This window comes from Anser brachyrhynchus (genome assembly GCF_964034855.1).
Source record: "Anser brachyrhynchus genome assembly, chromosome: 13".
NCBI lineage: Eukaryota > Metazoa > Chordata > Aves > Anseriformes > Anatidae > Anser > Anser brachyrhynchus.
In genome coordinates this window covers 9874122-9902088 of record NC_137708.1, presented here as the reverse complement: position 1 = coordinate 9902088, position 27967 = coordinate 9874122, and the positions used below count along the sequence as shown (strand labels likewise).

At 39.4% G+C, this 27967-nt stretch overlaps 1 protein-coding gene across 6 annotated transcripts in view; it reads left to right on the top strand.

Annotated features, from left to right (window-relative positions):
• Positions 1–27967, top strand: part of HTR2C (5-hydroxytryptamine receptor 2C) — a 312561-nt gene that overhangs the window by 41563 nt on the left and 243031 nt on the right. For 3 of the 6 annotated variants that reach the window (XR_013939037.1, XR_013939038.1, XR_013939039.1), the window contains one exon: positions 224–1809. The exons of 1 other annotated variant lie outside the window; for it this stretch is intronic. The gene's annotated coding sequence lies outside the window, so the exon portion shown is untranslated. Of the gene's footprint in view, positions 1–205; positions 1810–8727; positions 10988–27967 lie in introns of those variants that run through there. 2 more of the 6 variants (XR_013939036.1, XR_013939040.1) reach the window with 2 other exon arrangements.

The window sequence follows — 27967 nt, the reverse complement described above, 5'->3', positions numbered from 1 at the left end:
TGTCTGTTCTGCTTTTACCGAAGGACGAAGTTGTAATGAGTGTATAGACTGTCTTCATGAAAGTCAAAGCACGTGGAGGGTTTCAAAGCAAAAGATGGCTTAGACTGTGGTGCTGTTGTTAGGCGCTGTGCAGCGTGTGCGTGTTCTAAGGAAGTCCATTGCACCCAACAGTACCTAAGGCTATCTGAAATTGTTTTGTTTGCAGCTTCTTTCCTTCCTATAGGACAGAAGTGCCTGTGTGAAACAAGGGTATCCAACAGCACCCGTGTTGTAAGGCCTGAGCTGAGTTACCTGCTGGGATGTCGAGGAAGCTCATGGCCCCATGATAAAATGTTTGTGAAGATGGGCACCGCCTCCTGAAAGGGTGAATATCTGTCAAAGTTCGGTTTGCTGTTTTTCTAATAGTGTCTACGTCCATTAGAAAACTGAATAGATGTGAAGGCCCTCTCATTTGAGGCATGTACGTGCCTTGGGAAGAAGGAAGAGAACAAAGTTCAGCTTTGCCCGGACTTGCTCAGGAGAGGTGATGAGCAAGTCCCACCAAGGGACTTTGTGGGGTGGTCACTGCTTAGGGCACCAGGGAGAATGAAAGAAAAATCCTTTCCGTATTGTAAAATTCTCCTGGGCTTTGGAGAAGTTCTCTGTGTGCTTCAGTTCCTCAGGGACTCAACCAGTCCTGCCGCTATGGAGGACTGCTCAGATGCTTGGGTGAGCTGCTGCAGACAGGCATGTTAAACAGCTTTTTGACTTGAAAGAGTCTTCACCAGACCCCAGCTCTGTCCTTTACCTGGCTTAACTATGGCTCTATGTGTGGTTGCTTCTACAAGTGTCATTATAACTCTGTGAGAAACTAAAAGCTTACTATTTAAACATATATACACAACAACTTATATATATATAAAATAAAAAGAAAGAAACAAAGCTTCCCTGAAATATTTTTGTCTTAAAATAATCTCAATAGAAAACCTGTTTCTTTAGGGTTTCTCACTGGAATCAAGTAAGTTCTTTTTTTTTTTTTTTTTTTTCCCCTGTTCATTGTGACTTTTCTGGTAGCTTGCGTTAGATCTGTTCCTGTTACCCAACCTTGCAGAGATGGAGCAATGCCCAGTAGTCAGGCTCTCCTTCTGAGACCTGAAGATTTCCCAAGTATGATACATTTCATGATACACACAGCACAGTAAACTGAGTAATCATCCATGAAACAGATGAAAGTCGCAAAACGAAGTGTCTTCAGTGCAGCTATATGAAAATATTTGAGTTACAAGTACATTTTTGCAGAAAGATGAACTCGGATGGTTACCAAACACTTACTTGACCTGCCAGCTGGCAGGCGAGCTGTGTTTCTCCCCCAGACTCTCCATCTGAATGCAAGAGGTCTTCTGTTGCCTGTCATGGTTCTAATTTTGCTGAGGAAAAGTAAAAAAAATAAAAATAAAAAAAAAATCTGTCATCGATACCATAGTCTAAACTGTTATGAACTATATGGGTTTTCTTGAGCATTTCTTGATCAGTGTGGGTTGCTGTAGATACTATTATTATCTTACCGCTTTTTCCTCTGTGCTGTACAAGATTGCTGTCAGAGTCTAAAGATTGTCTAGTGCTTGTTGGGGGTTAGCACTGGAAATTAACTCAAAGCAAGTTGTGTGATGTGAAGATGAGCTTAGGACGCATTTTACTTGGTCACTTCACCAAAGCTGAGTGAAGTGTTTTTAAGGATTTACAAAAACAAACATTCCTACCACCTTCTACCTATTCCAGACCATGTTCTGTCTGTCCAACCATGGTTCTCCTCTTTTGTAGGAATGTCACTTGCTCTGCCCTCACCCCACTAAATCCACAAATGTCTGAAGAATAAGAATGTTTTTTTGTTTGTTTTTAAATTAACCCGAGTTCTGCGTTATATCTTGACAGTGGGCCTGTGATTATAAACTGTGCGTCTATTTTAGCCTCATTTCCTGATGCAATTAAAATTCAGGCATGTTGTCAGTCTGTCCCTCTGTGTTCACCCTATATCTTTTAACCCCTTGTAAAATTTTGGCAAAAATCTGACAGATATATCAAATTTATGGAATTCCTCCAGACTTGATGAAAACAGATGGCTAATTAAAGGAAGGCAACCTAATTAGTGTCCAGAAGGGATATGTTTCATCATGTGCTTAGCTCTCAAGTTCTTCAGAGGATTTACATGAAAGAAACAAACACAAGGAATATAAGAAAGCTTTCACTAGTGCCAGCACTGTGTTGCATGTCAGGGAATCCAATCTTGAGGCACAGTTCTACTGACTTTATTAGTCCATCAGCTCATACTCTGCTATTTCCATTCACTCTTTCATTGGAAAACAAACAAACAAACAAAAACAAAAAAAACCTAATTAGTAAGATGACTTGGTTGTGTGGAAATACAAATCTAGTCTCTCTTACGTTTTTATTTTTGCATTACAGTAGTAAAAGCAAGCTTGTAGAAAGAAGGGATAGAAGTAATGCTGTAAACCATTTTGTTCGGTTTTGTATGGATTCTCTTAGTGTGAGCGTGTGAAAGTGGGCAGAACTGTTGTCCTGGGCCTGGAAACGTTCTGGGGGCAAGTTCAGTCCTTATCCAGCTTTAAGCAGGAGATTGGGCTCATGGATCTCATGAGATCCCTTTCAAGCTGACTTGTTCTATGGATTATAGCTTGATATGAATTATGATTAAAAAAAAATAAACAACAAAACACATCTTGTTGCTGTGCCTTTGTTTTTTTTCTCCTAGAGGGTGGAAGAAAAACTTCACTTCAAACACCTCTTTTCCTACACGAGCATCTTTTAGCATCTGCTTTCTCCTGAATACTTGCATGAAACTTCTGCAGCAAGGCTGCTGCAATTTAAAGGCCTTTGAGGACTTTATTAGAAATGGTACCTTGTAGTTTTACACAGTTGCAAGGACATGTTATATCAGCAACTACTGGCTCGCCAGAGAGAGGAACACTTCTTGCGTTGTTTTAGGGCATGGAATTTCAGTGCTGATGTTTGAACCACGCCTCATTATCTGTTGGACAGCTTTTGTACCAGTCAAGGTACTTTCGTCTGGGCCCCAGGTAGGAAGATGTCAAAGATAAATTAGTTGCTGTGATTTGGGATGTATCTGGATGCCTGACACAGCTTGCGGAACAGTAGCTAATGCATGAGAATAGTGAAAGTGCATAATAGTCTAAGAAACGAGTTTCTTGCTGTAATGGCAAATTGATCGTGTGACAGGGAGAGGAGCGGAGCTCAGAGGAGGATGTTTAGATGTGCTCCTGGAGATTTTGTTCTGCACAGCTTACTGCTTTGCTATTTTGTCAAATGAACTACTCAGAAAAGTGTAAGCTTTGAAGATGCTCCATGGAGCTGGGATAACAATTTTGCTTATTTATGTTTGTTTGATATTAGCTCTGAAGTTACATCAGAAGCCATAACTTTGCTTCAGCTTTGGAATCTGTAACTGTGATAAGATCAGGATTATGCTTTTTATCGTCGCTAAAACAAAATGAATTTTCTTGCAGAACTGCCGCAGTGATTAAATCCCTTGATAAACAAAAGGCTTTTTATATCGATGAGAAAAGTTGCATTATTTCACAGGATGCAAACTTGGTGTGAGCAGAAGTAGAGCATAGGCCCTAAAGTTCTGGAAATATTGCTTCCTTTAATAGTTTCCCAGTACTTGTTAGTGTTGAACTGTATTGCTGTTATCATAACTTTTAACATGTACTCAATTTCATAAGCTCTCTTCCCAGGGCTCAGAAGTTCTGCATGTTTGGTTGGAAAAGTATGATCAGGGTAACTTTAGACTGATATGGAATTAGGGCACAAAACTGAACTGCTGAAACCATGCAAGTTTTGAAATGTATTTCATTGTTTTTGAATCTTTCATTAAATGCTGTGGATGGCTTCTGTGCTTTGCTTTAAGAAGTAAAAGGCTTTACTTGGGATTCTACTACCATAATGTTTCCAAATTTGGCTCCCGTTTGCTCTAGATCAAAAAATTTAGTGTAAAACAACATTACAAATCTGAACGGTTTTAACCAACACTGACAGGCTACCCCTTATTAAATAAGCAGGTTTCTAGCTTCTCCCCCACCCCCAGCATTGAGCAGTCCCATTGGTTTTGTTCTCTCTCTGTAAATCTATTTACAAATGAGAAATATAAGACTTTAAAAATATTATTTAAACAGATATTACCCTGGGGGAAAAAAGATGCTTTGGCTACTTCCTTGCACTCTTCTGTGGAGAGACACAAATCCCTTAAGAAACGTTTCAAACACAAACTGAGTATATCAGGAGACTGAGAAGATATTTCTTTGCGAAAATCTAAAAGGAATAGTTTCAAAAAACAGTACTTCATCTATACATCATAAATATTACAGCTTTGTTTCTTCAGGTCTCAGATCAGTTTCTGGAACAATGCAATTTACTTATCTATCGCAAATACCCAGATCTTACATCTCCAAATGCTGTTCTATATCCTTTCCTATTCGTTGAAGTTGGGTAGAAGTTTTGTGCTCCTCTGCTTCAAACAGAGAATGTTTTGTTAGAGAAGGAAGGGAAAAGTGGCACATTTATGAAGGTGGTGTTCTGTTTCAGATAAGGCAGTAAGAATGGGCAGTGAATTTAGAGGAACAGGAGCATTATCTTTAAGTACACATTATCCAGTGCAGACCAAATGTGGTAAGTCATCTTAAGGAGAAAAAAAAAAAAGGGGGAAAAACGTTTTGCTTTCTTCCTAGCTCCTTGCACTCTTTGTGGAAAAAATAGTTAATTTCTGCTTCATGTTGTCCTTGGTGACCTTGCAATACCAATTACCGAAGAGCATGGTTCCCAAAGCATAGAAGAGCACAGCTATTGCCTCCAGATCTTGTCTTGGTTAATCACCATTGGGTTGCCATTTTCTAGTATTTTTTTTACATCCTCATGTTCTGACTACCTTTACCTGTGCTGGGCTATGGGATTTCCTGAATATGAACATTTTGTGCTCTGTCTATATGCTTGCATTGGCTCTGATTAGAGATTCTCTGCCTTATAATACAAATAAATAAAAGATAATTATATTGGAAGGAGCTGAAGGAAAAAAAGTTATGAACAGGACTGCTTATTGTCTTTCAGCTGTGATTTTGATTCTTTTCTCAACTTGCAGAACTGCCTCTTCAATTAAAGCAGCCACTGTATTAGAGAAGTGTTTGAATGGAAAATATTTTGGCATATTATAGGAAAAGTGACACAAGTACTGTTAATGGTTTGATGGTGATATTCTGCTGTATATTCATGCCTCCAAGGACCATCAATTTCTCTGATGAATGTTAGAACAGTGAATCTGTCACAAGAGAGCATGTGTAGCGCTAGCAAAGTCAATTTTCACACTAGGGTTGATGTCTTCAGAAAGCATCAGTTTGTCTTCTCTTTGCAATAGTTCACTGTTTATGATACGAGTGCGCAGATATTATGTCTAAGGTTAACAGAAGCTGTTGAAAGTGGTGCTTGGAAGTTTTATTTAGACACCTTGAAAATAGTTTTCAGGGGTCTACAGCACCTGCTCCTCTTGGCGTGATGCTTTCAGCAGTTGAAGTATGCACCTCAAGTCCCAGCCAAGCTGGTCACAGCCATTAGCAGACATTACTGAGCAGTTGTAGGAGAGAAAAGGCTTTGAAACCTTCTGCTCTGTTGCTTCTCTTGCTGCTTTTTTTTTTTTGTCCCCCCCCCCACCCCCCCCCCACCCCGTTTTGGCTAGCCCAATGGCTGAATGAGCCGGTACTAGTTCTGCGCTGTTTTCATGTCTCTGTGCCAAAGGCAAGAGAGTGCAGCCTCTTTCAGTATATAATCCCTTAATTTAGAGTCTTGGCACTCTTAAAAAATGTTTAAGAGAAAGTTTTCATGCATATAAATTCTGGTTTTGGGCTACTCTCCCTTTTGGGGGATTTTTTTTTTTACTTAAGTCACTATATTAGCCACAAATCTCCAGAAAATCTCCAGAATTTCTGGTTCTTTTGTACCTAGACACTAAGAGTGAAGAATTGCAAAAAATAAATGTGAAGACATTTATTACTCTTGATCTGTTTACCTTACTATGTGGAAAATTTGTGGTAATTCTTTTTTTATATATTTTTGTTGCATGTCAAATAGCTATGAGCAGCCTTGAGTTTGATTCTCTTGTCGATTTCTTACTGCTTGTTTCTGTGAGATTTTCAATTGTGATTTTTTTCGCCTTCTCTTCTGACATGTGCAGAAGAATGGGTTAGACTTAATCCTAGTTATTTTCACAGCTTGAAGTGAATGCACACATGGAGTAACTGCAACCTGTTATGATGCTAAGACTCCTCTTGTTCTGGTGACTGTTTTTAAAATACATGCCATAACGGCAATGTGGGCTTCAAACAGGTTGGGAATGAGAATTTTTCCTGAAGTTAGCATTGTTATGTATTTTGCTCCAAAGCTGCATATATAAAATATTTAGTTTTTCTGTGAGATCTGTAAGGTGAGCCTGATCACTTACAAAATTTTCACCTTTAAAGTTCAAGACAGGTCACTTCTCCCCATCTATTTAACAATTCCATTACTTCGAACTACTCATTTTGCTTCTACCATTTACATGTGTCATCAGTATGCATGAGACAGGAACCAGCTTACGCTCATTGCTCTGCTCTGTGGTTACCTGAAAGTATAGAGAGCCTGCAGTGTCACTGCAGGGGACCCACTGCCTGGGGACAAGATTTCACGTAACTTCAGATGTGCAGTTTTGAGGGACCACAGTCTGTAGTCATTGTGGGATGCTTTAACGTAGCTATCACGCAAAAACACTCCAAAACTTCCACAGGCTTAGGAACTACATAGGAAAAACTGGTACAGTAGATTTTCTCCATGGATATGTGGATACAAACTCACTGGTCTGAATAAATGTTACTATCCACAACTCCACAACTAGCTGTGGAGTGTGCAGAGTTTTTGTTGTTTTTTTAATACTAAAAGATTTACAGCTGGTACTATTGTTTTTACTGCATATCTTTCCCATATAACTTCTTATTACTATTAAAATAACCACTCTCAAAGGAGGGGGAAAAAACCATACGAATTCAATATATTCAAAATAACTTCAGTTGGGATTTAGATTTAAAAATATTTTGTATAGTTTCTAATAAAATGTTTTAAAAACGTTACTAACAAATTCCACCCCCCCCCCCCCCCCCTTCTTTCACCATTTAAAAATGTGAATATTTTTTTAATGGAGAGGCTAGCCAGATTAAAACACCAGGTGATGGTTTAATGCTACTTAAAGCTACTTTCTTGCTGGTACCTCCTGCAATAGTTTTGTGCCCACCTTTTGGACTCGGTGTTTTATCTGCCTTTAATACTGTATTGCTGTGTAGTCCATCTCTTACAACCCCTTCTCTGGCTAAGATTTTTTTTTATTGTTATGTGGCATACTGGAAAAAAAAGGTCCCTAGATCATGCATCTCCCTTGGGTTTATTGTCATTGATTTAGGTCTGACTGCACCTGGAGGAGGATATTACTCACATATGTACTAATGTGGTGCTATGTTTTCTTCCTCTGTTGCATGACCATGGGGTGAGGCACAACACTTTTTGGCTCAAATATTATGGGAAATTATCTTGTGTTCTGCAAAGTGTTTGTAATAATGCTCCATTTACATAGATGGAAATGGATACCTGATGATCTTTAATGACCTGATCTACATCATCCTTCTACTGCAGCAATTTTTATGTCCCTTCACTTATCTTATGCTCAAAAATAGAATATTAATGACATGACACTTTCAGAGACTAGTGTCTTCAGTGTCAAGCCTTATATCATTGCAGTAGTACAACAAAAATGGAAAACTGCCAAAATGAATCCATCTTCTGAAGTTTGTTCTTTATATACATTAAAAAAAAAAATATCCAATTCTGAATCACGCCAGAGTTTCTTTTTACCTCTGTAGAATCCATGTCAACTTTAAATATCTTGATGTAATAAATTTTAGGGCTACTGTTTTTTTAATTTTTTAGTTCAGCCCACGGGGAACACTGAATCTTCTCCAGTCTTTAACTCAAGACCTACAACAGGAAAGTTTGTAATAGTGTCCCTGTTGGTTTATTGCAGTACCGGTTGTGAGCGAGGAACCCCAGAGCTGAAAGCATCCGTGGCCCCAGAGCACGTCTGTTGTTGGATGCGTGTACTTTGTGCGCTAGCCCTTCAGGGAGTGTGTGCTGTGACAAAGAGAGAAGGCTGTTGGGTTGGTTGGTGCTTTAGAGAGAAGGTGAACATTATGTGTGTATGCATATTGCTTCTTACTTTGGGTACCATACTGTTCTTTTGCAGCTCAGCTGCAGCTTTGACGTGACTTTGGATGCATTATTTCCCCTGTTCTCTCATGTCCTGTCTGCAATGACAAAATTATAATTCTTCCTCTGTTTAATTCTCATTCACATAGCTAATAAGCAATGGCTTCTTGCTTTCAATGAATATTAGAGCAGGGTTTTGGTCTCACCTGTGACCCCAGCTTCCATTATTAGGTAGTAAAAGGTGAAATCTTTATCACGTGTGCTTTGCTTTATTTTTTTCTATGTACTTCAAATTTTCCAAATGGTATCAGAGGAAATTGTGAGAGTATCAGTTGGTTAGTAATCCTTAAATATCAAGGGCTATGATGAATTCTCTCCTAGTATGTAATTTATTCCGAGTTTGCTCAGAAGGGTCTGATACCCTTCATTTTTTTGCAGAAGCTGAGGCCAGGAGCTGATGGTGGTGCCTTTTGATATCTGTGCCCTATGAAGTACCATGCACGGCAACACCAGAGGCTGGATGAAGAAGGCTTACTTAGCTGTGGTTGTACGTGAATGCTTCCATAAATAAGGGCTCACTTGCATGCAACAGCAAATTTTTGCTGTTTTAATCCACTTAGCTACCCTCAACACCAGAGCTGTGGGGGTAAACAGCAACTAGAGATGAGGTGGCACTGTTCATGAGGCATGCCAGACCCCTAGTGTGTTGCACCCAAAGCCCTGTTAAAGGAGTGTTATTAAGGTTCCTAATTCAAGCACTTAAAATTTAGTAAATGCCTCCCCCTTGTGCATGTGCATTAGGATACAGCTTGTATTGTGTTATTGTGTGCTCTCATGCTGTGTTGTAGGATCGGTGTCTCACTCCTTTCTCAGGAACGAATAATTTCATTTGGGGTTGAACAGATTTTTTTTTTTTGGGAGACCATGGCTGCTGGTTTTGTGTTTCTGCTGTTGCAAAGCTCTGAAAGACAGCAACAACTGGTTTAGGAGTTGCAGGAGGCAAAGGGAGGATGTCAGACGTATCTTTCTAATCTTGTAGGTTTTTAGTTGCCCTGAGTTTTCCTGGACAGTTTGAAGTTTAGGAAGCTGATTATGAGGTTTTTAAAAATATGGAGAGGGAGAAAGAGCAAATCTCAATTTCAGGATCTGGGTAGAATATTTGTAACTGTTTTTATTTGAAATAGCCTTTATCAGAAGGATGCCAGAAATATCTATAGAAAGTCCTTGAAACCAAAAAATATGACTTCTGAAATAACAGCCGGAGTTCTAGAATCCCATAAATATCTTTAGTGACAGTGAATGTTCAAGGTAAGTGTGTTATGAAGACAGATCTCAGCCTGTAAAACTCTCCAGAGCTCTCCTGGATCAACAGGGAATACCTGTGTTTTCAGGGACAGCTGAACACACCGAATACTTAATGGTTAAAAAGGGGAAAAAAAGAACACCTTGCTTTTCTGCAGAAAGTGTGGTTAACTCGTAACAGTCCTTTAAAACACACAAATCTCTAGTAAGAGCTGAGAGGGCCTTAGAGTTTCTCACCACACTTTGGCAGCCTTTCTTTTAACCTAGTAAAGCACAACTGTTCCTCACTAGCTGTTCTTATTTGTGGCCCATAATTCAGCCCTCTGTTCATTCCTCTGGTCTGGTCCCTTTTTCTTCTTCAGTTTTTCTTCTTATAGTTAATGAGTGATATCTGAACTGTTTTCCATTTGCGGAGGACTGAAAGTAAAGCTGTATGCTCTGTTGTATGGGCTGCGACTACAGCAATAATTGCATAGTTTTACACGTAGGGGAGCTTCCAAGACTTGGAAATGCTTTACAACAGTCCATGGGCATCTTCAGCTTGCTCAGCCTCTCGTAGTGTTACGGATTCCTGGCTTAAATTTCTGGATCCATCCAATCTCTGGTGCTAGGTGATATTTAACTGCAGGCATTTTTAGCACATCTTAATACAGCCAAACATCTGAAGTAAGCCAGGAAAATAGTGTGCTGTTTCTTCTACGGTGACCACAAGAACTGTTCCTTCTGGGATGTACATGCTGTGCATGCCTACAGAGGCATTGCTTTACCCCGTTGAGCTTACCACTGTTGTTGGCTGGTGATGACTGGTGATTCAACTCAAATACTGAATTCTCTGTACTGGTTTAAAAATCGTATCATAGATGATAAACTGGCTGCACTCATGTCCTGAATAACGCTACCATGTGGAAATGTGTGTTGTTATTCTATGTAACATAAAATAAGCTTAGGAAACTTTAGCACAGAACCGTTGTTCAGAGGAAAATCCCACGACTTGCTGCAGGATGCTGAAATTATACAACTGCTAGTTTTATATTGCCCCTTCCTTTATCTTTTTCAAGATAGAATTGTTGAAGTTCCTGGCTCTGCCTTTTGGGCTCTGCCTTTTGTTCACCATTTTTACTGGTAAATTTTGTATGAAAGAAAAAAAAATACCCATTGAGTGTTTGTGTAGAATATTACTCCCATTCTCTTTAGTCAGACAATAAAAGAAAATGTATTTCCTGTCACAACTGTTTTCAATAAAGAATATGTTTTGGTTATTTGCTTTTAGTTTCAACTACTTTCATTTGACTAATATACGCTTGCAAAAGTTTAAGAATAAGTTGGAGATCTTTGGTTCTCAGGGTTGAAATTTCTGCATACCTATTAGATAAATGATCTGAAACCTGGATACGCTGATAGAAATTTATTCAGAAATATAGATGTACTTGTGGCAATGCTTTTGTTTAGAGAATGTGTATTGAAGTGTTAAAGATATTACATTTTAAAAACATTTCACATAACCTTGAAACACTTTTTTCTTGTATCTCAAAATGTCACCACAGTCAAAATGAGTATAATTTAAATTCCACAGTATTTAATGTCATTACATAAATAGAAACTTCCAAACATCATCAAGTTTATATTGATTCCATTTTTCTATGGATTACATTCACTGCATTAAAACTTTACACAAGAAATCAATCTTTTTTTTTTCACTTACGAAGAGTCTGTCTTCATTAGCTTTTTGTTCAATGTGACGCTAAGAAGCAATATAGTCTCCTAACTGCTTTGTATCAGCTGTTTGTTCTCTTCTCATTGATATTTTTCCCAAAAGATCGATTGGGAAGGGCAAGAGTTAAATAGTGGTACTGGCCTTTCAAAAATACAGGACAGACCTCAAACACATGCCCTTGAGCGGTCCTTACACGCACCAAATGCATGCTTTCCTTGAAGAAAAAACATGAAATGTTAATGACCCTGTATGCATGCATACTACATGATCACTTCTGGTGGCTTATCTCCATTTAAACATGAATTTTAACTTTATACCTAACCTATTAAATAATTTAGGGAAAAGAGCATTGATGAGAAACTACATCTCTTACCCAGGTATGACAGAAAGGTTTGCTCTTGGGTCTTGTTGTGAGATAGGAGGAGCATTGTCAGGAAAGATGACCTTTTGGACTTTCTTACATTCTTTTAAAGAAGTATTTATGACATTCAAACTTCTGATGTGGTAAACAGAGCAGATGTCTATGTTTCCATGTATTCAAAGGGGGACTTTGTTCCTGTGACGCATCCTTGGGAGGAGGGCAATTGAGAGTCACCATGAGCCATTCTTCTGTCTTTAGCATAGGGCTAACTATATTCTTGGATTAAAAAACATAATTGCCCCATAAATCATTCCAGCTGGAGCTCAGTCCAGGTACAATAAGAAACCTGGAGCCTTTCTCCTGACCTTTTGAAGTTTCAGATATGTATACATTTCTAATAATAACAAAAATCCTCATATAGGCTCTTGTCTGCTTAACATATAATTCATATTTCAATAGAGCCCAGAAGCACTAACGTGTTGAAAGGGCTCTACTCTGTCTTTCAAATAAATGGAATTGTCCTTTTTTTCCCCCTCTAGGCTGAAAGCTCATTAATAATAACAATCAGCGCTGAGATGTCATAGCTCACCTTGACTGAGAATGAGAAACTTTTCAGTTGTTTGAAGGTGTGTAAAAATAATGCAAATTCATCAGAAAATTATTTTTTCTAAGCATTAAAAAAATTGTATTACTGTTCCTTTTGGATAAAATCTTTAAAATATAAAATATGATCTTACTGGATCATGCTGTAATTAGGTATCAAAATAATAGAAATGAGTGAATATCACTCTTTCTGGGAACCTGTCATTTTTATAACTCTTATCTAGAAGAACAGACTCTACAATCTTCTTAATCATGGTCTGCTTGCACCTTTAGCTTAGATGCTGCAAAATGCTGCTCTTCACTTCCTCTTAAATAAACATCTCATTTAAGCTGTTATCCCAAACTTCATACTCCTGAAAATGAAGGGAATTTTCATCAGTTTAGCTGACCTGTAGCTCTGCTAACAATTTCTCTTTCTTCATGATTTTTAAAATGTCATGTGTTTCCTGTCACCCATTTTTCCAATGTTCTGGTTCCAATATATATGATTTCTGGTGCTAAAATGATCCATTTCAGTTGATTGACATTTAACACTAAAGAGCTAAGTAGTAAGTTGCCTGCTTCTAAACTTGAGTATTTTCCCTTAGATGCCTGAATCCTATTTGGTAGGATGAAGCGTTGTTTGCCCTTCCCATACAGCAATAGGACCTGATGACAGTTTTTGTCATCTTATAACGTGGATGCATTTGAAACCCCTTCCTTAAAGACATGTTAAGACTTATCTTGTTGGGCAGTCAGTCATCTAGCTTTCGGTTTTGTTCATAGTCTCTGTGTACGTTTTCTGAGATAGAATAATATATATTTCTGATGAATCTTCATTGCACAATGAGGAAAGCATTTTACCAGTTGGACACTTTTGGATGTAAATAAAACCGTCTGGTCTATTTAAAGCATAGTAGTATTTAATTTTTCCGTGTGAGTAAAAGCTTGTTGCTACTATAGGAAAATGTATTTTGCAGAATTAAAATAATTTAATTGCAGGAAAAATCTGTTGTTTTTTTTGCCTGCATTTTCCTGTTTGCAAATACGGCATTGATTTAATTTTTTTCATGTACTTCAGGATAATAGAATATGGCATTTCCCTACCAAGTTTGTGAGATTGAAATTATGTTAGGAATTCACTAGTTGTATTTTCAACTCTTCTTGTGAATTTTTGTAACCAACTTCTCATTGCATGGTTGAAGGATAGGACTGAAGTAATCCTTCCTGCTTGGCAGTAAGCTGCCAGCATGTGCATCTTGTAAACCTTTTTTTTTTTTTCTTCCTTTCTATGGACTCTTTTGAATGGACTCCTTTTTTCAGATGCAATCTATGATAGGCTCAAATGCTGTAATCATGCAGTATCTGTCTGGTATTTTGAGGAGAACTGGTTTCAGTCTAAATGACCTTGTGTGAGTCATGCAATACATAACCTCTCTCCTGCCCTGGAGGCAAGGACAGGGAAATCTGTGACTGCTGTACAGGAAGGTCTTGGATCTCCGTAAATGGGTGAACTATGGCAACAGCTAAGTTATTTGATTAAAATGTTGGACAATTGCCCTATATGAAAAACTGCACAATAAAAATGGTCTAAATATGCACGTACAGTTGCTACACACGAAGATGTGCAACATCAAGTTTTAGAAAACGCCCAAATCCTTTTGGTTTAATTTGCATAAGCATTATAATGTACCATTTAGAACCATAGAATTCTAAATTCTAAAACCATAGAATACTAAATTTTAAAACCAAAGATTTTTTTTAGCCTTTCTGGTATAATCTTGCCATAAAGTTGCTGTAGTGGGATATAGCTCATAGAAAAGCTATTTCCAAGATAAGAACTTGGTTCTTTTGGAATAAGATTATCTTGCAGTTCAGCGTTTCCTTTGATACTGCAGTAACAATAAGATGTCTTGTCTCATTACATTGCTGGCTTGATGCTTAATGTATTTTTTTTTCTTGTGGCAGAGAAACAACTTCAAAACCAAGTTTTTAAGTTTTTAGCTTGGTAAGAAAACCCTGTCCTGCTCCAAATTTCAGTAGGCACCGACATAACATTCACTGGACACTTAGTTTTAAAGATCTATTGGAGTCCAACATGCTGTGCACCTGTGATCACAACTAATGTTTATTTCTGTCTCTAGTGTAGTTTTCCCAATGTTATTTGTTAAAAGTAAATTTCTGGAGCAGACTCTTAGCTGGGGCCAGCTGCACTGGTACCACTGTGGGCTGGCTGCATGCCTCGCAGTGGTGGCGGGGGATCAGGATGCTCCCTGAATGCTGCTGGTGGGGCTGCCCAGGTACAACAGCATCGCTGTTCAGGGTGCTGATTATTTTAGATGCTGGTAATTGCTGCTGCCCAAGTGAGATGTCTTGGAGAGCATCTGCCTCTTAAAATGCATTTAATGTTAGTTTGGAGAGCTGCAGCAATTCTTTTTTGGGTTCATTGTATTAAACTTTGATGAACCTGAGGGTTAAGTAAAAACCATTTGTGTGTCATGAGCCATCACGGCTTTCTCCTGTGCTTTAGCAGACTGACCTCTGCTTTTCTGTCCTGGCACTGCTGGCAGTGGGGTTAACCTGTTCTGTGTATACTGGGTACGTGCTAGCAGAAGTTTGTCATTAGCGAAATAACATGTTGTGGGGGATTCAAAGCTAGCCACCTGCATCTTCAATATCAAATTGTGAGTAATAATGTAGTGATATGTGCCTAATAACAGCCATCTGCCTAAGCTTTATAAACATTAATGTTTGGCTTCCTTATGTATGGTGACTTCATTTCCTGAGAAATATTCTAGTACAAAGTGACTAAACGGGCCTGTCTGCAGGAGGATGCTGCCACACAGGCTCCCCAAAGCCTGACCCTTGCAGAAACCGTCTTTGCTAACACAGATGAGCATCACTTGCTGGATGGTGATCTGTGCCAACACAGGCACGGGATGTTTCAGCCACGGGTACTTGATAGGGCTTTTCTCTTTCCTTGTTCATTCCTGGTGATTGATATGACAGCTCTCAGACTACCTGACCACCGAACTTCCCAAATTACCTGACTTGTCGCAGTGCGTTTTGAGGCTGTTCCCTGAGAGCTGACTCAGCTCGGTGTGGCAGCCTGCAGCCTTCAGCCTCGGGTCAGTGGGGGGTCTGCTCCTATCAGAGCTTCCCACGTACTAAGCCCTTGCTGCTGAGCTGGGATTTATTTCTTGGAGCACTCGAGCATCTTCAGCAGCTGAACGAGATGCTTATCAATAATGCACATTAATGGTGGTGTTAGCTAGGGTAGGGCTAGCCAGCATGTTCATTAAACAGCTCTGAGGTTTTCTAGGGCTCACTAAAACTTCCTCCAGATTAATAGTAGAAGTTGGAGCCTGAGGGCTCTTTCCTAGAGAGCGCAATTGCTTTTTCTGAAGAACGTGAAGGTCATCAGATTCTGGAGGCCTGTTCCAAAGTTTCACAGCTTGTCAGGAATTTTTCCAGGAACTCCTAGGGGACTCAGTTTGTGTTCGCAAGTTTAGAGCGTTATATTTCTTAATCAGACCAAAAAAAAAAAAATCAATTTTATTTTTAAGGACTTGTGAAATGTAAGTATCTCAAAGTATCACATCCTAAATGAAACTAACTTGGGAACTTTTGCAGATTAATCTTCAGCCCAATTCCTTTTGTATTTTAATATGTTAAATATGTTTACAGTGGTGTGGTTATTTTCTGTATTCTGTTTTCAAAGTAGGAGCATCTGTTTTCCATGTGGCTGAGGCTCATTACGTGCTCTTCTCTCTTCTGGCTGAACTTGTGTATCAGTGAAGAATCGGAATGAGGACATTGAGATGTTTGTGGTGCCACAGACTATTTCTGCCTCTTTTCCCTCTGTAACTGTACTTTTATTCACATCAGTTATTTTGCTAGCTGTAACTGAATATTTCTGACAGTAGTGCAAATGGGCTCTTTTTGCTTACCTGCCATTGTCAGCCTTCAGGGCGTGTTTGGGAAGGTGATGAAAACCCAGGGAACTTGTGCCAAAGAGACTTGTGACTGAGGGTTCACAAGATCATGGAGTCTTATAGTCAAGGTTCCAAATTTTAGAAAACATTTTCTGCCCTCCTACTAAAAAAAATAAAAAAATAAATATGTTGATTAAACAATGCAGTACTATTACAGTATGGTTACCAGCTCAGAGGGACAGTTAATCTTTGCTGTGCATTGCACCGTGATTGTTCTGGGAGGATGTTTATATGCCTGTAACTCTGTTGGATCTAAAGAATGATGCTTCCTTCAGAAGTCTCTGAGTGCCATGATTATTGTTCCAGGACATCCGGGATGACTGAGAACAATTAATGAAATAAAAACAAGCAAACCCCCCAGAAATCCTGATAAGTCTGAGGTAGACTCCAGACCATTTACCATGACAGGATTTATGTCTTGCAAATTTTGCAAGTGTTTAGGGATAGATATAACATTTTTCATCAGAACAGTGCCTCTGCTTTTAATGAAATTACTTCCACTTGTGTACGTGCATAAGTATTTCCAAGATATGAAGGTCGTGGGTACTGCATGTACAGCATAATACTTGCATCACCATCAAGCATCTTGTCTCCATATAAAGTTTCTGCTATAAAAGCTGCCAAACAATATCTATAGTGTTTGCTTTGAGTGGGTTCCAGTTTCTGTTCTACCCTGAGTACAAGATTCCAATATCATGCAAGAGATGGTGGGGATTGCATAGCAAATTAGCACTTGAAATGCAGTGATTTGTAGGTCACTTTACCACCTAGCAGTCCCAATAAAATAACTTGCTCCTTTTATGCTGTTTGTACCAAGGGATCCAAGCTGTGAAATGCATCTAATATAAAATACACCTCTGAAAACCAAGTTCAACCTGCCTGACCTTTTCTATAACACAGTTCTTGCTCTCTGAAAGTTTTCATGGAGCATTTGGCTTTGGAAGCCCCAAGGAAGAGTAAGTAAACCTCATCTGCTTTATTTTATGTTATGAGGAGATACAAGAGAAAACGTCTATTGCTTTATTTTTGGATATGGAGAAACACATGTGATAATATCTTAAAATCAGTTGATAGTGAAGTTATGTATCTGTTAAAAGATTCTTTCCAGCTTTATATACATGCCTGTTAATTAAGATATTCCAATCATGACTAGTTTCTTTGGTGCCCATAGTTCTTGAGACCCAGCTTTCTTTTCCCGGACTTCTGCACCCTGGCTTTGACTTTCCAGGTCCTGAGTCTGGGATGCTATGAATTCAGGTTGGCTGGTTTCAAAGGAGCAGCATCCTAGTTTTCCTTCAGACAGCAAGCTTCCAAACTTCTCAAGAGCTGGAGGTTATTTGAAAATCTACATAAATATCGCAGAAAGCTGCAGTTCTTTGCCAGCATATGAAACTTGTCATAGAGCTGGGGGTGGCTGCTGCTGTTACTGTTCTGCCAGTGATGGCACCCAAGCAAGATGAATTTGGGAATTTGTTCTGCAGAGATGCCTCCTCTGGTCCATGCCACAATGTACTTTTGTCTTTGGAGACAATGGAAGCAAATCCTGACCTGATCTGCAAGTATTGCTACTGCTGAGTGATTGAGATTGATAATAAGAGCCTGACATCTTTTCATGGTTAATTAGTTCAAAATGAGAATAGCTCTTGTATTCACTGCTGACTATCAGAGACAATAATTACAAGACTATTTTGTATGAACAATCCATGTCCTGTTCATTTGGGCTAGTACTGCTGCTCGGCTAAATGCTTCGGAAAAGACTGCTCACTTTTCATGATGATCAGTAAAAATAGATTAATGGGAGAGTTCTCTTCAAAGGGTAAAAGGAGGACAGGATCCTCCGAGCAGCACTTCTCAGACAAGCACATATGTGGAGCAGATAATGGTGCACAGATTAGGGGATGCTGCCTTTCTAGCTTTGATTTGAAGACTTCCCTTCCAGAAGTGATACTGCAGTGCCAGGCCAATTTCTGGGTGAATCACACGTGTGTAATAGATAAAGCCTCTTTTCTCCTAATTAAGTGAATGTTATACCAGGGCTGCCAAATTTCACTTGCTGCAATGTGATACATAAAACTGAACAAGAACAGGAAAGTTAGGTTTTAATGGGAGGACTTAATCCTACGTTTTGCCAAATACTCCAAATAGAAGTATAACCAAGGGAAGAATGAATGGGGATGCATTGCCTAAGGGAGAAACAAATTTTATTAGCTGGGCAAAACAGCAGAAGTCTGACCCTTTACCTAAAAGGAGATATAGCAGGAAGTATAAAATAGAAGGATTCAGTTTTCTATCCACTCATGCATGCCTCCTATTACTTAGTTACTGAAACAAAGATACTAAAGCCTGCAAATTAAGCTTCAGTATATGCAATGGTATATACCTGTGAAGGAAAACATACCTTGGAAAACTGCATTTTGATCTATTTATTGGCATAAAATTAATGTAGATTAGCTAATAAGAACACATTTTCCATTCCCTGAATTGTTTTTCATATGGCTTCTGTGAATGGTGGGTCTATTTCTAATGCTGCCGAAGGGGTCTCTGACATGAGGTATTCTAAAAGAGCATTTTTAAGTGCCAAGATTTTCAGTAAGGGAAGTAACTTCTGCTAGAAATGCTGTTTTATACGGAGATAGGTTTCTTATTCTATGTAAACACCACCACAGAGCATCAGCAGTTATAGTTGTCTATAAAATCAAAACAAACCTGTCAACATTTTTTATTATTGCTCAGCCTGCTAAAGGGGCAGGCATATGAACTGTGATCATTTAGAAGATAGGCGTATTTATTGACCGTGTATTTGTGCAAGAAAAAGCCGATGCTCAGGTGAGAGGATGCCTGGCTGCTGCCCTGGAGAGCTGACAATTTATGGGGTGTCTGTGGGTCAGTGTAGCTGCTGCTGTGTTGCTCTGCCCGGGCTTGGAGCAACATCGGGGGAGTGCACCATGCAGCAGGAGTACCAGGCGCGGCTGTACTGATGTGTCTGTGCAGTGTTCTCCATCTGCATACCAGGTATTGGATGCCTGGATGAACTTTTAGCCTTCCTTATGAAACGCCTTGTTACTTGCTCAGTCGTGCAATAGCGATTGTTGCAAATGTGCTTTTTAGTATGGCATTACATCTACCTGATGTATTCCTCACCAGCCTCCCTCCCTCCCCCTCATATGGGCAAAAGCCAGAAGAAAATGATTTTCTTTTTCTATTGCTGAGCCAGTTTCAGCCCTGTTCTGATCTTCATAAAAGAAATATTCCCTAAACTGCATTGTATACTCAGAAAAACTGTATTTTGATTTAGTTTATGCTTGTGGAGTCTCTGAAGAAATGAATACCTATGATATCTTTGCACAGAATAAAGTGAGATATCTGGGAACCATTGCCCTTTGAGAAATGAAGAAAGAAATATTTGCTCACAATTCTTCACTCCAAGAGATGCCGGGGTCTCCCAAATAATGAGAGATATGGGAAATAGTCAGTGAATTACAACAATCAAAGATGTTTTTCTGCAGTATTTGTTTTTCATATAGCCCATTATCACAAAAACTTGAATGGTTTACAAAAGAAAGTTCTAAGAGGTGGAAGGTAGATTTCTTGCAGACCTACTTTCCCTGCCTCTTCATGTGCATTTGCTTTTCTTGGGGAAGAAACATAGGTGAGAGCAAGTGGAGAGACTTATCTTTTTAAGCATCTATGAATTAAATATCCTTGTATGTATGTAGATTTTTTGTTCGATTTTTTTGGGGGGGGGGGGGGGGAGAAAGGAACATAATTTCCATCATTTATTCAGCCTGACACTGTGGAGAGCTAAAAATGAAGAGTGTTATTTTAATTAGAGTAATTTTAAAAGAAATCCATGAGACATAATGTGTTTTATTAGCTTTCCTGCATTGTATTCTGCCAAAAGGCTGTTATCTAGGTAAATGCTTATTTCCCCTCAAGCCAACAGTTTGATATGCATCTCTTTAAAGTAGTTTTGTTCAGCTCACAGTGAAATGAATTTGACCTGTTTTGTTTTTTTAAGAGAAATATCATGACTCCATAATAAAATTTCAACCAGTAAATGATGAATGAGCCTTTCAATTCTGTTAATAATTTAATAAATAAATACACACGTGTGTGTATATATATATATAAAAATATAAAAACAACATTTTTTTTAACTTAGTCTTTGCTGTTCTCCATGGATTAATATCAAGAGTTGACAAACAGAAAATTTAGCAGAGCTTTTTTTTTTTTTGAATAAATTTAGGAACACTTAAATCAATTGGTGCATATGCTAATATACCTGTTCACACTGTAGTATCATTAATTAAGGATAAAGGATTAAATTATCCTTCGTTTTTCAGAATTGCTTATGAACTTTATGAACAAACATGATTCAATATGAAACATTTGTGTTGGGAGGTAGAAGTAGATTAGAAATGGAGCAGTCTTGAAAAATGTGCTCTGAAAACTTGTCCTTGGGTGTCCTTCCCCTGACTGCCTATCTTAAGTGTAGAAAGAAGAGAATCACTTTAAAAACATTTTATTTCTCAGACTGTGAAGAGCTCTCTGAATATAGTAAAAGCTTCATTAAGAGCTGAATTGAACTTATATAATATTGTCTCTGCTGATCAAGTTAAGATTTTTGAAGTATGACAGCAGTTCATTGCATAAAGTAGGTATTTCTTTGTATTTTCTTCGTTGAGGGATTTGATTTTATCCCTGAAAGCTAAAAGCAAAATGCACCAGCCAGTGGTGCTTTTTCTGCAGCTCTACAGTAATTTGATATATATATATATATTTATTTTTTTTACAGTGGGAATAGCCCAGAATTCCTCTAAATCTTGTCTTTGTCATTCGTACTGAGATTTCAGTTTCTACAGATAGAGAAATTCTGTTTCTTCTGTCCATCTTAAGTAGCACTGTGTGCACAGAGCAAATGAGTTCAACTGGATGTGATTTTACTGCTGATTGTGCTGCCTTGGAGAGTAGCCTCAGTGCCTGTAACTTGCTTGGATCAGAGTAAAATTTTAACATCTATCGCTCTTCTGGTTATTGAATCCAAAGTAATTATATGGTAAATGCTCTGGCCAGTAAAACCCCCTCTTTAAATGCAGCTGGATGTTTGTCTTGTTCTTGGATGCCAAGTCCTTGCTTTCTTGAGACTGGGCTAATTTCTGAAAATAAGATCCTCCAGAATTTTCTGCTTGCTTTCATGACAGGGAAAAGAAACATCATGTTAGGGAATGGGGTTTTGAGAACTCTTACAGTATCATCTACAGTTGTATCAACTAAAGCTCATTGCAGTGTACAAATCAAACAGTCTTCAGCAGAACAGATTTGTCCCTGTTGGCTGTAATGCACCCACTCAGCCAACACACTTTGTAACCTGCTGCCTTGATTTCCACGGCGATTTGCATTCTGACTACCTATAAGCAGAGAGGTCAAATCTTTTCCTTAGCTTTATCTTTTAAGTGAATGTATTAACATAACCTGACAGTAGGCACAAAACCACACAAGTGTGTCTCTGGAGGGTCAATTCAGAACTGAAGGATGGGTTTACGGCTATATATGTTCTCCTTTATAATCACCATTCAATATGGAGAATTTTTGAACATCTGATGTTGGAAGGTCTGGAGAAGTATCAGCATATTTAGACTGAGGATATTGTCTCGTGACTTCCTGTGTTTCCAATCTACTGAATAAATGCTACTGACAGAAACCAGATGGCTGCATTTATTGCAGGTTGTGGAATCTCTACAGTAACTGCTTGGTGCATTGGTCAGCCCCAGAGCTGTTGGTGGGTCTGACACCTGCTGAGCTCACTTTGGGCAGGTGGGTCCTTACCTAAATGGTTGGATGCTTGCTAGTGTGGAGCAAAAGCTTCCAAAACTGGAACTGCAGAGGATTTGCCTGTAGTTGTTTCCAGGTTGATGCTTGCAGAGAGGCCTGGAAATGTGATGTTATTTACTGTGCATGGTAAAACTGCAGTGCTTTGCAGAAACAATGTGCTTTGTGGGAATCTAAGAAACCTGAGAGTCTTTAGGAGATTTTGAGATTTGGAACGACTTCAGGGTAAAGTTATTATAATTGCTTAGTGTTTCCAAGACTAACTGATTACTAATCACTAGTAAACAGGTCATCAGCTGCACCGAGAACCCTCTAGGCTACAGAAAACTAAAAAAGACTTCTCTCCGCTTCTTGCATGCATACAGGGGTTGGCTAGAGTGGTTCTGAGACAGGTTTGTGCTGCTTCTTGTTGAGGGTGTTGCAGTTTACTGTCTATCTGTTGCTTAGACCTTCTTGCTGCACATCCTCAAAGCATCACTTTCTGACCACCAATTCCTGCTTCTTTGGGTGAACTCTTTCTAGCAGCACTTTCCATCCACATGATGGAGACTTCTGGTGTCCATTGCAGTCATCTCCACGAGGACAGCCCTGTAGCTCTTCCACAGGGGTATTGATCCATTTAGGCAAGAACAAGCCTATCCTGATAAAATGTTGCTCTTTATTCCAGACAAACCTATTAGGAGGAAAATATCTCAGAACCAATAAGCAGTTTACAGGTATATTTAGGTGCCAGACTGCCATCCTTATCTCCACTGAGACTGGGCAAATTTAATACCTTTGCTGCCGGTCTTCTTGGGACTTCAGATTTTCATTTCTTATTTCAGACGTGAGAGAATCACCTTCCAAGTCCTGTTATTATCTCAGCTCCCTTGAATCAATCCAAACATGAAATTTCCCCCTGCTAAGGGGAGAGAAGGACATAAATTCCAGGAGACTTGCTCCCTGCTTTCTGTCAGTATGTGGGATTAACGTTACTTCTCAGTGACATTAATTACCAGTGAGTTAGGAACACAGACAGCTGTGCACCAACCATGATAGATAATGTATTTCTAAAGTGAATACAGTAATCCTTGACTCTTCCATAAGAGAGAACATATTAGCCATGCTGGAAGTCCCTTGTCACTTTTAGCCAGCAGGTATATTAATGAATGACAGGAATAAATACACTCATTGAGAATTCGGCTAGTTCTTTATTAAATAGTTCTGCAAAGTCTAGCTGCCACTGCATCACAAATAGACTTGTGTTGAAGCCAAGTTTAATGCAGATTTGCAGTTCTGAGCTTTCCATGTACTATGTATGTGAGGAATGCTATAAACTGCCCTTCTTGCAGTACTCATATAAGACTTATGCTTGGATCCCCCACAACCTCTCTTGACAGCTGCAGCCCTCTGTCCCCTCAGCACATCTCACAAAGGCAGAGTTGGTGGGCTTTCTGTCCTTCTTAGCTTTGGAAGCAGCAGTTGGTGCCACAGACTAGCTGACGTTAACACAATCACTTGCTAAAAGGACTAAAAGATTAAAATTCCTACTTGCTAATAAACATGGTTTAAATCCTCTGTCTAGATGAGACTGCCAGGGTCTGAAATATGGTCCTATGCTACACACATTATGCTTCTATCACAACAAATCTCCCTTCTGCTCATCCCTAGTTCTTATTTCACTCCACCGTGTCTCTTGCAGTTTATTTCTGGTGCGTTCGTTGGCGATGTGTTGCTCATTTTGGATGCCTACAGCAGGCATTCAGCTGCTGAACCTCTACCCACTTTCTCATATTTTGAAGCCCTGTAGGTCCCTGATGCTCACAGTGGTTCCGTGTCACCAGCAGGCCGGTTACTGACGGGCTGTGCAGGTGTTCAAAGCCATGCTCAGCACTGACAACTTTAGTGACAGCAAGGGCATGAGGGTGGGCATGCCATTCACTGGAAGACCATTGCTGACCTAGCTTAGATTCTCTGAATTAATGCGGGAGTTTCTTGTGCAGCCACGTTGTTTGCAGTTTCTGTGTTGGCAGCTTCATGCTGAAAGTAACCCTGATCAGTGCAGAGTTGGGGTTTCCTAGCAAAGCCAAAGTCTTCCTAGAATACCTGGCTCAGGAGGCTGAGCTCTTTGAATACTGTTTTCAGTTTTGCTTCCATGAAAAAGCAGGGACTGCTCTGAAGCTGCCAACCACTGTGCATGACTGAGCCCATCTGCAGCATTACCAGAGATATGGCTTCATCCTTAGATTCACACGGAAACGTTGGTATATGCTATCAGTTTTTAGAAAAGCTGGACAGAAACCTACCTTAGAACAGCAAATCAAGTTGCCAGGTGCCAAGCTCTTCTGAGTGAGCGTGTGTATGTTAGAAAAGAATAAGTAGTCTTTAAATAGAAATGATTTTTCAATATTAGCTAGAGCAGAGCTCGTATCTTCCTGTCCAAGAGTCCTGCAGACCTTCTGGCTGCAGGGCAGTGGAATGAGGGAGGCATCGGCACCATCTGCCTGGCAGCAGGCAGACAGCCACAACCACCACCTCTACCCGCCCAGCTCTGTGGTCCCCAAAAAAGTTTACTGTTCATGTCATTCTTGGTGTTGTCTCAGGAAGAACCGAAGATTTTAAAACCTGTGTAGATCACTGTTGAGGACAATACACATTCTTCTGAAAATGCCAAATATTACTGTGAATCACAGGTATGACTGAATCTGGGCATGAACTGCCATGTAAACAAGACAAAGACCTGCTACAGCTGCACAGGAAAAAAGAGTGAGATGATTAGTTTGTTCGTTAAGATTTGACAAATGATTTCAGTAATGATGTTGAGGAAGAACCCGAGGAAGCTTTAAAAAGATTATTTCATATTTTAGTAACTGTCTAGGAAGTGAGGAGATCAAGGTTGTTATTTGAGCAGGATTTGCAGCTACTATATTTGTGATATGGGAAATCTGTCAGTCCTATACATCTGCCTGGAATCCCGTTTATAGCAGCGACAACAATTTTCAAGCTGAAAAATTCTTGAGATTCATATATATCAGAAAGATTAGGTTTTAGTTCTGACTGCTCCCTGGTATCATTCTGTCTCAGTTGAAAGTTAATTGTCTCTAAATCAGATGCTGCTTCAGCTGCCTTCAAATGTGAAGGATTATCAAATTGGATGTCCTGAGATTTTGTGCTGCACTAATAATGTTGCTGTGCAAAATCCTAACAGAACTTATTTCTGATTATGGATGTTATATAATCCTTATTATCTAATCCTTTAAACTAAATGGCTCCAGCCAAAACCTATTCTGTTATACCAAGCAACAGTATGACCTGATCATAAATGAAATTAAAGTCACCTACTGCATCAGTGTAAATTTGCCTACTATGCATCGTGGATCGAGTGGTCTGAAATATCACCCCTAAGAACGAATGAGCTGAAGTCACTCTGCCAAATTCATTCTGGGTACAGTGTCACATTAGGCTATTCTCATTCCTAATGTAACAGTGACTTTGGCCCAAACCAAAATCTCTATCAATCGGAAGAAACAGAAATGATAGATGCTGTATCTTGAAAGGTATGCTCTTCTGAAAGCTGTAGCTCCCTCTCCTGCCTTTTGTCCCAAGGAAGCTTATGGTTTCTCTCTCGCTCAGGTATGGTGAAAGAACAATGGGTAAAAATAAAAGCGAGGGGCAGATTCCTTCCCTGGTTAGCCTGCATGTGGTCCCACAAACCGTGTGGGAATACAGAGACTGGGAATCCAGAGAGCTTATAAGAGAATTTCTCATGTTTACTCTGACTGAGGGAATATGTATGTGCTTAAAAAGAGATGAGAACTCACCCACTCCTACCATGTACTCACCACTCCAGCAGGCTGCTGGCCATGAAGAGCAATTCTGGGGAAGCTGTTATTTGCTAAGTGCTATTCTTCCTTACCACAAGTAGGCATGAAGCTCACTAGCTCAGATTTTAATTAACAGGAAATTTAATTGACTTTCTTCAATTTAATCTCTACATTCCAGTATCTGTGGACATCCAATTTACACAACAGTAGGGTGGAGGGAGCGTATGGGGTGGTGGTGGTATCTGTTTAGTCAAAGATTCAGCCAGTAAAGAAGGTCCTTTTTATTCGCGTCCTTCACTTTTGAAAAGAAATATGTGGTGTGTCTGTTAGTATCTGGTGACCAATAGCTCAACATCAACCAATGCTGAAGTGACTCATTTAACTTTTGTAGGATTTGGGGGGTGGGGGAGAAGATCTGTGGAAGCTTTCCTAAATGTTTTTTTCCTAAGGAAATAAATTTCTTTTTCACTTTGGCTCTTTTGTTGTTTTTCAATGTGAGAGGAAGTCAACTTGTTAATAATATAATGTAATTCAAGTAAACTGCTGGTCAGTACACTTTTGCTTTCCTATTTTCCCCCAAAGCTAATCTGATAAATTTGTTCTTATCAAAGTAGGATGCATTATTCTTGTCATCTTATGTCACATCGCATATAATGGGATATGACAACTCAAGGTAACGCGTCAATTAGAGGAAGGCAAGAGCAGAGATTCATTGATGAAAGAGAGAATATGTATCCAGCTTTGGGCATGATTGTTTGGTGTTCTAGGGTGACAAGAAGGCTATTTTAAAACTTCAGAGCTGAATTCAGAGATCATATGCTCTGATTTAGACTTCTTTATGTCCTTGTATTTGTAAGTATATCAATTGACATATCCTAAAATTCAAGCACTTACGTGACTCAAAACCTTTCCATTATCAAGTCTGTGCTTAGTGCTGTTTGAGTGCACTTGGTCATATGCAGGTATAGAGTCGGGGTGAGGGCTGAAAGCTAGTGAAGGGAGGTGACTCGCAGTACTGTCTGCAGTTCAGTGGAGGTATGAAAGGGGAGTTTACAGGAGTTGTCGTGCTTCTGTTGATCCAAAAGGGATCTCATTGTTCTGAGCTGCTAGTGACAGTTTGTGATGTAGTGGCTTGGTTTCATTCTTTTATTATTAGTAGCGAGCAAAATGTTAAATCAATAGGTTATTGCTTGCAGCAGGTTAAAGGTGTTTGTATGGCTTTTCTATATTATTAATATATGTAGCCTTGGATTATGAGTGAAGTATGAGCCTTCCTTTGAAAGAGAAGTATGACTTTGTGGGGATTAGGCATCTAAGACAAAACCCATCAATCTGCAGGAATGAGGGGTTTCTGGGAGGAAAAAAAAAAAAAAAAGAAAAAAAAGTTGTGTTCTGGCTGAGACCTGAAGGAATAGTAGCAGAGTAAGGAGGGGGAAACAAAAGCTCAAATGTTGTGGAAACACAAGGGCACCTCCACCCGCATCTGCAAGCACAGTCAAATGCTCCCTGGAAACAGCATCCATCCTCCTTCCTCCCCTGCCCCCTTGGGAATTAATGTCACTTTCAGAGAAATTTGGGAGCCCTTTAGGGCATGAATGAAAGCAAGGGCTCTTGCTCCATCCACATGTTCCTTTAAGCTCCACTGGTGCTTGGAGTGTTTGCTGATGAGACAGCTGTCACAACAGGGCTCTGCACATTGTCACTCTGGCACACAGCAACAATATATTAAATGAATGTGTGGATGGAGCAAGAACCCTTGCTTCCATGTCCTATGCAGTAAGTCCAACCAGCTATCCATGTCATCTCTCCAGCCTACGCATAGTTAACTGTACCTATTTTCTTTCAAACAGAAGTTTTGCTAGCCTTTTCTTAAGGACCACCAGCATGGAGTTTCTACAGGTTCCCTAATAGTTGTAATTATAATTGTTTGCAAATATCTTAATATCTGATCTTGTGTTCTTCTCGTTACAGAGAATAGACTATTGGAAAGGATGTATATACACTGGAAAAAGGAACCAGAAACTGCAATTTGTCTTGACGGTTTTAAATATGTTCTGAAACCAGAGGATGCAGTTTAGCAGGTGCCAGACAT